This window comes from Leuciscus leuciscus, assembly GCF_965113295.1.
Source record: "Leuciscus leuciscus genome assembly, chromosome: 18".
Lineage (NCBI taxonomy): Eukaryota > Metazoa > Chordata > Actinopteri > Cypriniformes > Leuciscidae > Leuciscus > Leuciscus leuciscus.
The window spans coordinates 38,896,713-38,907,760 of record NC_138742.1 but is presented as its reverse complement, the minus strand read 5'-3'; the positions used below and the strand labels follow the sequence as shown (position 1 = coordinate 38,907,760).

Below are 11,048 nucleotides of genomic sequence, written 5' to 3'. Positions count from 1 at the left end.
GAACGCACCCCTGGCTCGCACAGCTAGTGAGGAGGTGGGTTAATAATGAGGTAAGCGATTATGATTGGCTAAGGCAGTCATGTGTTTCATGGTAGCCAATCAGAGCCAGTGTTTTTACACACATGCCAGCACACGCGCCACACACACACACACACCAGCTAAACAGAGATTCGATGAAGCAGCAGAGATGGCGAGTCAGGAGCAATCCGATGAAAAGTTGGCATTCTCAAGGTGGAGATATAAGCCCTACTTCAAATTCATTGAGGTCAAAGGCAAGAACTAGGGGTGGAACGGTACATGTATTCGTATTGAACCGAAACGGTACGGGGGTCACGGTTCGGTGCATGAATATACACGGAGAATACACGGTATAAATGTCAAATGTGGAACATCTGTCTGTCTATAGTATTGAACCCTTTGTGTGTAATTTATTTCACCCACGTAATTTATTTGGTTTGTGTGTGTATTTTGATTACCTATTGCTGTGTCACTGGTTGCTTATGTGTGGGTCTAAATACTCCCGAACAGTTATGATTGACAGACCCAACCCTCTCGCTTTGACATTGGCGGCATTTGGCAGCACTGCTCGGACTAATGGATTAATTAAGGACAGGTGCGGCAGTTTGTATAAGAAGAGGCAAGCGAGAAACAAAGAGAGAGCGGGGGCAGAGTGAAGGTGTGCAGAGGAACGCACACACACCGCGAGCTGAACTTACGGGCAGGAACACCGATCGCTGCGATTGATTACAGAAAGTCACAGCCAGACGAGCAGTGGGCACGGATCTGATTACAACGCATAACTGGAGATAAGTGAAGAAGAGGGACGCAGAGGTTCATGCGGTGGATTCAACGCCTGATTTGAGCTAAGTAAAGGAAAGTTGTCCTGCCTATGTGTGTGTGAGAGAGCTGTGCTAGTATTTTGCGTGAGACTAAGGGCTACTTTTACTCCTCCTCAGTGCTGCCGCTGTTTATATTGGATCACGGAGCTGCGTAAAGGGACGAACTAACTAAACCGCCTCATCTGAATCAGCACTCCCTTCCGCGGTCCGCTCATCTGTCGGACTTCCATATAAGGCCAATGTGGTTTGGGATTTGACTAAAGACTGTCAAACTTCTCTTTTAATACATTTTATTTTTATGCTTGGCTGATTTTATATACTGATATAGGATAGTATTTGGAGTATGAATCTAAGCTGATGAATTGTGGTGAATTGTGCTGTAGCATTAACTGACCAGTGAGTTGCTTTTCTTTACTTTTTTATCTTGTTGCCTATTTTATTATTGTGAGTAAATTGTTATATAAATTAACTGTATAAATCCAAGAAGTGGTTGATGTCCTTTTCCTATCAGTGGAGAAAGTAAATGCTGGTATAAATTAAGAACTTCACATTCTGGTGTGATATTAAGTGGCGTAGTCAGGCAGGGTACCAGCTCCAATGATAGGTAATGGACTCGACTCCAGGCAATAGCAGTAAGCCTTAGCTCTGAACATGGCTCTGGAGCATGCTGGCTGAGAGAGAGAGAGAGAGAGAGATATTGATTGATTGATTGATTGATTGATTGACATTTGTGTGTGTGAGGCGTGGACGTGATCGAACAGCGGAAACATAAAAACATTCTGTAGTTTTGTACAGGACATTCAAACTGCAAAGTGTTTCCAAATTCTTTGACATATAGCAACTTTTTTTTTTTTAACAGTAACTCAAATAGTTACTTTCCCTGGTAACGAGTTACTTTTATTATAGAGTAATTCAGTTACTAACTCAGTTACTTTTTGGAACAAGTAGTGAAGAACTATAACTAATTACTTTTTTAAAGTAACGTTCCCAACACTGAACACAAGTATGTAAGATCAAAATCAACAGAGTATTTTGAGTCTCTTTTGCACTGATAAGGAAAAAAGCGAGCAGATCACGCCGGCGTGATTGCCGACCTCAGGGGGTTAATATGTTAATGCCAAAGCATTACTAACTGACCCAAATATTAATAATTAATCATAACTGATAATTCGTAGTAAATCATCTTAGAAACATGGTAAATCGTGGTAAATAATGCTAAAACGTGATATATCATGGTATCACAACATGTTAATTGTGTTAGTATCTGCCCAGTGGCGAATATTGCCACTGCAAGCACTACTTCACATTTTCTTCAGGAAATGTACATAGTTAAGAGTTATTATTCATATTTCCCATTTGAGCTAACTTGTTACAATATTCAGAGCTTAAACTGCCCCAAAGTGAACCTTTGTGGGAGGAAACCGTTTGTTGGAAATGTTGTAATAATTCTAGAGAATGTTCTGTCACCATATCTGGTCAAATAAGCTGACAATAACGTAGATACATAGATCATATTTCAACTGTGTGTGAGAAAACCTGTTTGTTGGAAATGTAGTAATAATTCTAGAGAATGTTCTGTCACCACATCTGGTAAAATAAGCTGACAATAACGTAGATACATAGATCATATTTCAACTGTGTGGGAGGAAACCGTTTGTTGGAAATAATGTAAGGATTCTAGAGAATAATAGTTCCCAAACTTTTTCATTCCAGTACTGGAATCTCTTAGTTTGTTACAATAACTTGCAAAAATGTCAATATTTGTTACCACAGGAAAAACTGTCACAACATTAAGGATGTAAAATTGTATAATTTTATGGAAATGTATATATGACAAAGCTAGAACTATGACAAAGAGGTTTATTTTTACCTGTAATGTACGTTTCTTTCATACAGGCGCCCTCGCTCAGAAACTCCAAATATGCCTCACAGAAGTAGTAAAACTTATGACATTCCAGGCAATCCCTAATATGGACAAAGTCATCAGGCTATCGCTGTAGATGAATAAAGATTAGACCGAAACGCTTTAACTGATCAAACATGTGGAATTCCTGTGAAAGTCATGCGATTATTAACATGGAATATTAATTAGTAACATGAATCAAACATGAACACACGTCCACAATATATTTTATCTGTGCTCTTCAATCTATCTCAGACATTTCCATAAGAATAAAGTATATTTATAATGCAATGCTGATCAACAGTTAGAATACTATAAAATAATATCATTCTTTGATCAGAAGCCACATCAGATCAGAACAGTGATGTTATGAAGTGAGTTTGGACTAAAATATGTTAATAAATGTGCATTTTGTTGGAAAAGCTTCTCATTAACTAGTAGAGAAGAGAGGGTGAGAAAACAAAGCTGGTATTGCGAAAATGAGCATTGAAACCATTTTCATAGTGTTCTTAAAACAACATGTTAAAAGCATCATCTCTTAAGAATCGTTTGCTCATTAATTGGACTGGTATTTGTGTCATTCACCGCAACATCAATTTTGCAGCAGCCGAGAAACTTCAAACCCAGGCTTTAGAATGATAACCATAATCATTTAATGTTTTTCACCCCTATCTGTAGCACGACACAGATATAATATTATCTGATACTTAGGAGATCATGGATGTTTGACCTTCAGATTTCAAACAGCCATTATAAAGTGTGAATGATCTGTGTGTTGTAAAAATACAGGATTCATGCCAAAAACTGTGGAATTCATTTCCAGAGTTGATAGTATTATTCTGTATTGTACATGACCACAACATTCTTTTCTTTCTGCTGTATTTCCTAAAATATATGTCTCGGTTCAAGAATCAATGTTCAAAATAAAACTGCATAATTCCACTTGTGTTGGATATGGTAGAACTGTTATTTGCTAATCGAGTTCCAAGTAAACACCTACGCATACTGTATGTTTGAGGGTGGTGTCGCCACCCTATAAATATCTCGGTCCACCCCTGGATGATAACTTCTGTAAGTGGTGTCAGCCTTGAATACAGTACAAACTTTAGGATTTGCAGGAGAACAACATCTGTTGAAATGGCTCTGCAACCGCAGTTTTCCAACCCAGTAAGTCACCAATTATATTGAAAGGATGATTGATATGATTTGGACATCATATTTTTTAAGTATCTTAAATAGAAAGATTTTTTAATGGATTGTTCAAAGTGGATGTGACCTAATTAACATGTTAGCATGCTGTAAACATTTTCTGTATTATACAAATGATCTTGAATTACTTTGACCCACAATCAGGTCCCGTATAAAAGCTTCATCCGAGGCGGACTTCAGCCTGGCAAAGCCATCATCATCCAAGGAATCATCGATACTCAAGCGAAAAGGTTTGACAATGTTTATTCTTCCATTAATAATTCTGCTGCACTCGTCGTGTGCATTTGTGGACTGCTGTGTGTGTGTGTGGATCTGTCTTGTGAATTAGCTAGAATATAAAAAGCTAATTGGCTGGTTTTAAGTTAAGCTTTGTTAAATAGTAATATTAGAGTTAAGCATAAATATTTACCAATATATTATTTTAAATTCGTAGTTGTTTGTAGTGATGGCCGGTTCGTGAACGAATCGTTCTTTTGAACCGGTTCTTTTTAGTGAACTGGTCGAACCAGTACACTAAATCGGACTGAATCGTTCGAAACAGTTCGCGTCTTGCGTCAGCACTGATCCACAAGAAGTTACTAAAGTTACTCACTTTCGGACATGCCTGAGTCCTGACAGTCCCTTCGACTCAAAATAAACCAATATCCCGGAGTAGGCATATGTTAGCCTACTCCAGTAAATCCAACAGTTCACTGAACTGAGACGTGCTGAGAGAAGTGATGAGCACGAGCAGTTGATACTGAGCATGCGCGCACTACCGAACGTACAGGTACAGCGGTTCTCGGACCACCAGTACAGAACCGAGAACTGTTTATTTCGAACACGTTCGATACGGAGAACCGATGAGCTGATGAGCTGAGCATGCGTGCAATTCTTTCAGAGGGACGAAATGCATGTTTCTTGTAGCCTATTTTATTGAACATCAATAAGTGTAACAAAATAAAACATGTTAGAAACATGTTTATCACATAGGCTACTGCCTTTTCACTGTATTATTTTAAAGATTGGAAACACAATGAATGGACTGTAAAACTAAACATTTATTATTATACTAAAACATTATTTTCTGCAACAGATCATTTAATTTCGAAGTAAGTTGATATACATTTTTGACGTAAACTCTTGCCTAGGTTTTAAAGGGTGCAAAGTAAATGTTTATAATGTGTTGATCAAAACATAACGTATTAAACATACTGGAGATATGCATCAAGTTTTTAGTTTTGTCGACTGAATAAGCCTAGTAAGGTTTCAGTAGTTCTCAGCTCACACACAGGCATACGGTTCTCGAGTCAAGAACTGGTTGTTGCAGCAGTTCTCGGATCACCAGCACAGAACCGAGAACTGTTTCTTTCGGACACGTTCGATACGGAGAACCGACGAGCTGGAGAGACTGCGCATGCGTGATCGCACCGTCTCTGAACCGAACTTTCTTTTGGCCAACTGATGCTGTGTTTATATCTATGTGCTGTGCTGATACATGAGCACGGGTGAACCAGGACTTGAATGAGGGACTGAATTCAGCTAAATGTAAGTTTATTTACAAATAAAATAAAAATGATGAAGACCAGTTTATTCACTTTAAGACATGTAAAACATCCGCGTTTGCGCATCGCCTTAAGAAACCTATCAAAGATGATTATGACGATGAGTACTATTATTTAACTGAAGTTATGATTACAAATGCCTTTATTTGAATGTATATTTATCCGCCGGGATGATAGAATTGACGTCATTACGTGATGACGTTAAAGAACTGGTGAACCGGTTTTTTGAACCGGTTCATTGAAACGAACTGTCCGAAAGAACCGGTTCGCGGAAAAGAACCGGACTTCCCATCACTAGTTGTTTGTAGATGGATATTTCATAATAGCAAAGCAGCTGCTGAGAATTTATCTTTGAAAGATATGACATCATCTTGCAACACAAGATTTTTTTTCCATCACCTAATGATGCACAGAAATATAAAACACAACAATGGTGACACTATTAATAATAATAATAATAATAATAAAGATTGATTCTGAACATTACAAAATAAACACAAACTGCTAAAAGTGATCCAAAAATAAGTTCAGCAGCACAGATAAAACCAACAAGAATTAAGAAACTCCACAGCATAATCTTTTCATGCCACACTGCATGCTGGGTACCTTCATAGTACTTCATAGAGCGCAGTTAGATCCCAGAGATTTTATTTTACGCACAGTTTTATAAATGAGACCCCTGGTCATAAAAGTGCTGTGTGAGTGCGAAAGTGCGGTCAACAGAAAGTGCTCGCTCTCAGGCTCACTCCCTCTCTCTGTCAAAGCCCCTGAACTCAGGTGAACAGGTGAAGCAAACAAACAGACCACTATCACTCCCGCCCAAACCCCGGTGGACACGCCCACCACCTACACTCCGAGTGCAGTGAATATTATGAATGATACCATGAACACAGAACACATGGGAGACTTACAGGAGGCTCTTACAGTTCCCTTTGCTTTTATTTCTCCAACAGAATTGACATTAACCTGCATCACGATCTTGGAATTGCATTTCACTACAAGATTTGTTTTGATGAGAATGTGGTTGTCCGCAACACTTATGAGAATGGGAAATGGGGCAAGGAGGAACGATGTGGACCCATGCCATTTAGAAGAGGGGAACAGGTTCTGGTAAACATGCACATTTATTATTGCCTGTTTTTCACTTTCTGTTCAAATGAACAGTGTCGATAAGACTGTAAATATGCTGGACAAAGACTGTACAGTAGAGGATGGGGAAATCTGTTTTTAAAGTTCATGAAATCCACCCGTCCCATAAAATACAGGATCGTCCTGAAATTATGTGTCCCGTATCAAATCTATACGGGATGCAATTTGTCCCATATTTTAGGCCCACATTTTGCAGTGTGGAGAATACCAATAACAAATATAAAGAAATCAGTTTCACAATAAAGTAGAAGCGAAGCTCATTTCCGCGAGTTTAGCGGCGAGTCTCGAGATCATGCGCTGTAAACCCGCTCTGTTTATAGCCACGTCGAGCTCAAACCCACACCTCAAACAAAAGAAGCTCTAAAGAAAGAAATGGGTTTTTCTGCACAGTTTGCCAAAAAGAATTTTCAGTTGTTCAGGGTGGACTGTGGTGCTAAAGGGGTAGGGTGATGATGTTGATGGGTGTTGCTCTTGCTCTGGTTGATGTGTGTGCACAAACGCTTTCATTTTGTAAGACCATTTTTGTTTACAATGGCAATATGCATGGGAGCGTGAATGATCATGAATAATGCTGTGATTCACACTTGAGAAGACAATGACCCGCATAATGAGCTGCATAATGAGCCTTTCAGTCAGATATGTCACTGAGAGGGAACTAAAGGAAGAATATGAGGAAAGAATATATATATATATATATATATACACTCACCTAAAGGATTATTAGGAACACCATACTAATACTGTGTTTGACCCCCTTTCGCCTTCAGAACTGCCTTAATTCTACGTGGCATTGATTCAACAAGGTGCTGAAAGCATTCTTTAGAAATGTTGGCCCATATTGATAGGATAGCATCTTGCAGTTGATGGAGATTTATGGGATGCACATCCAGGGCACGAAGCTCCCGTTCCACCACATCCCAAAGATGCTCTATTAGGTTGAGATCTGGTGACTGTGGGGGCCATTTTAGTACAGTGAACTCATTGTCATGTTCAAGAAACCAATTTGATCATTGTGTGTTGTCTTGTTAAATACCAATAAAAAGTTGGAAGTAGCCATCAGAGGATGGGTACATGGTGGTCATAAAGGGATGGACATGGTCAGAAACAATGCTCAGGTAGGCCGTGGCATTTAAACGATGCCCAATTGGCACTAAGGGGCCTAAAGTGTGCCAAGAAAACATTCCCCACACCATTACACCACCACCACCAGCCTGCACAGTGGTAACAAGGCATGATGGATCCATGTTCTCATTCTGTTTACGCCAAATTCTGACTCTACCATCTGAATGTCTCAACAGAAATCGAGACTCATCAGACCAGGCAACATTTTTCCAGTCTTCAACTGTCCAATTTTGGTGAGCTCGTGCAAATTGAGCCTCTTTTTCCTATTTGTAGTGGAGATGAGTGGTACCTGGTGGGGTCTTCTGCTGTTGTAGCCAATCCGCCTCAAGGTTGTGCATGTTGTGGCTTCACAAATGCTTTTCTGCATACCTCGGTTGTAACGAGTGGTTATTTCAGCTTGAATCAGTCGGCCCATTCTCCTCTGACCTCTAGCATCAGCAAGGCATTTTCGCCCACAGGACTGCCGCATACTGGATGTTTTTCCCTTTTCACACCATTCTTTGTGAACCCTAGAAATGGTTGTGCGTGAAAATCCCAGTAACTGAGCAGATTGTGAAATACTCAGACCGGCCCGTCTGGCACCAACAACCATGCCACGCTCAAAATTGCTTAAATCACCTTTCTTTCCCATTCTGACATTCAGTTTGGAGTTCAGGAGATTTTCTTGACCAGGACCACACCCCTAAATGCATTGAAGCAACTGCCATGTGATTGGTTGATTAGATAATTGCATTAATGAGAAATTGAACAGGTGTTCCTAATAATCATTTAGGTGAGTGTATATATATAGTTTATTTAGAATATAGTTGACAAAATGAATGAGAGCCAAAGGCACATTTACGCGGTTATACCTGGAAATTAATCCTGTACAAAGGGTAAGACTTGATTTTCCTGCTAAGACAAAAGCTGAGCTCAAAACCCCCTGCAATAAAACACACCCCTGGAGAGAAGACCTCAAAGAAAGAATACAGGACACCGCCTTGCCCAAACTTATATCCTCGTTCATCTCTGGATCCCCCTCCCCATCCAGAAAACCCCCATGCAGGGCTGTGTCAGTGTCTTCCCTATAGTCCAACACTCACACACACTTCCCTATAGCCCAGCCCTACTCTTGTTCCATCTCGAGAAACATGTGAGAACTTTTCACAGTTTTTTAATGAAAAAGTTTTGACGATCAAGGGTTCCATTAAGCCAGCAATATATAATCCACCTTTGACCTGTTCACCAATCGGTTCACTAACTTTTTTTCACCCTGTTTCCTCTTCTCAGCTGGTTGATATTGTTTCTAAGGCAAAATGTTCCAGTTGTGAGTCTGATGTTGTTCCTACTCGTCTCTTTAAGGAAGTGTTCGAAACTTTGTGCCCAGCTGTAACAGATATTATTAAAAGTTCTCTAGCGACCGGAATTGTCCCTGCTAGTTTTAAACATGCTGTAGTTCACCCTCTGCTTAAGAAACCCCATTTGGATCCATCTCTCCTCAATAATTTTAGACCTATATCCAAGTTGCCTTTTATTTCTAAACTTTTAAAGAGAGACGTGCATTGCCAGTTGAATACCTATCTCAGTACATCCAATATTTCTGATACTTTTCAGTCTGGCTTTAGATCTATGCACAGTACAGAAACTGCTTTGTTGAAGGTCAACAATGACCTTTTGCAAATCTTCGACACCGGATCACATGCTGTGCTCGTCTTACTAGATTTAAGCGCTGCTTTTGATACGATCGACCATAGTACCTTGCTGCATCGGTTGGAAAAAGTGGTGGGCATTCAGGGTGTTGCCTTGCAGTGGTTAGCCTCGTATCTCAAAGACAGAACCTTCTCAGTAAATATGGGGAAAATTACTTCTGCATCTGTTCCCCTACTTTGTGGTGTGCCCCAAGGGTCCATTTTAAGCCCGCTCCTCTTTTCACTCTATGGGCCCTATCTTGCACCCAGCGCAAGTGACTTTGTACACCGACGCATGTATCATTCCTATTTTGCACCCGCGCAAAGCGGACTTTTCCCTCCACAGAAGCACGTCGGTTAACTAAGAAATAGACTTGCGCTCCCGGGGGCGGTTCAGCGCAAAGAGGAGGCGTGTTCCGGCGCAAACGTTCCTTCATGCTATTTTGCAGGTTTAGAAAACAATTGCGCCACTAACCAGGAAAAAATAGTTTAAAGTCAGTGGCGCGTTGCGCATGTTATTCATATGCTATTTTAAGGGCGCATGCTTGGCCATAATCAATGTAGCGTGTGCACAACGCACACTTTGATTCTCTCATCTACACAGAAGCAGCAGTTTTCATTTTTGCAAATCATACATTATTACGATAGATAGATAGATAGATAGATAGATAGATAATTAGATAGACAATTTATTATAAAAGCATACATCTAGCTTACACATTTACCCAAATTATCATACGCCTGTTTAACCGAAGTTAATTTGGGTGGGTTTCTCCATTTCAATGTAACTTCTCTCTTTTACGGCCGTGACGAGAGCGTTGCTCTCCTTGGCTGTGAACCGCTCCTGGCGCGCGCCTGGCAAATCCGCCGTTACAATAGCAATCCGCTATGGAAAAAGCGCCTCTGCTCTTAAAGGGAATGTGAGATGACGCTCTGATTGGTTTATTTCACGTTACGCCCAAACCACACCTATGAATAATGAAGCTACTTCAGACCAACCCATTTTAGATTTGCGCCTGGCGCAAGAGTCATTTATCCCGCCGGGAAAATAGCAACAGCGCCGAGACCCGCCCACAAAGTTACTTGCGCTTTGCGCTTGACACTTGCGTTTCAGATCGTTAAAATAGGGCCCTATATGTTGCCACTGGGTGCCATATTTGAGAAACATAGGATATCCTACCACTGTTACGCTGACGATACACAGTTTTATCTACTGGCAAAACCTGATATGTCTTATCCCCTGGAAGCAATGTGTGACTGTTTTGAGGAGATCAAATGTTGGATGGCAAATGGAAGACATTTTTCAAAACAGATCCATTGAACAAATCAGAAAAAAACTGATTTTGTTGACTTGGCTACACAAATAAATGGACTAACTAAATAGTAGCCTATTGCTTTCAATATAAAAACCAATGAACATGTTAAAGAATATTAAAATTAAGTTTAAAACCCCATCGCACCTTTCAAGGTTTAAATAAAGTGTCGGGACAGTTTAACACAGAATCTTATTCTTGCGACATTTTAAATTTGTATTGCCAAAGAAATTGCAGCTGAATTAAATAAATAAAACAGTACAAAACGAAAATAGTTCAAAACAACATAAAGATGCGTTTTT

The 11,048-nt window shown here is 40.0% G+C and overlaps 2 long non-coding RNA genes across 2 annotated transcripts in view; both read left to right on the top strand.

Moving 5' to 3' along the window:
- LOC309480406 overlaps window positions 1-11,048 on the top strand; it is a 75,487-nt gene that overhangs the window by 41,803 nt on the left and 22,636 nt on the right. The window lies entirely within an intron of this gene.
- LOC309480059 lies at window positions 2,370-6,733 on the top strand. The gene is made up of 3 exons (XR_014199524.1): window positions 2,370-2,450; window positions 2,523-4,181; window positions 6,449-6,733. It is a non-coding gene; the product is annotated as an uncharacterized lncRNA (long non-coding RNA).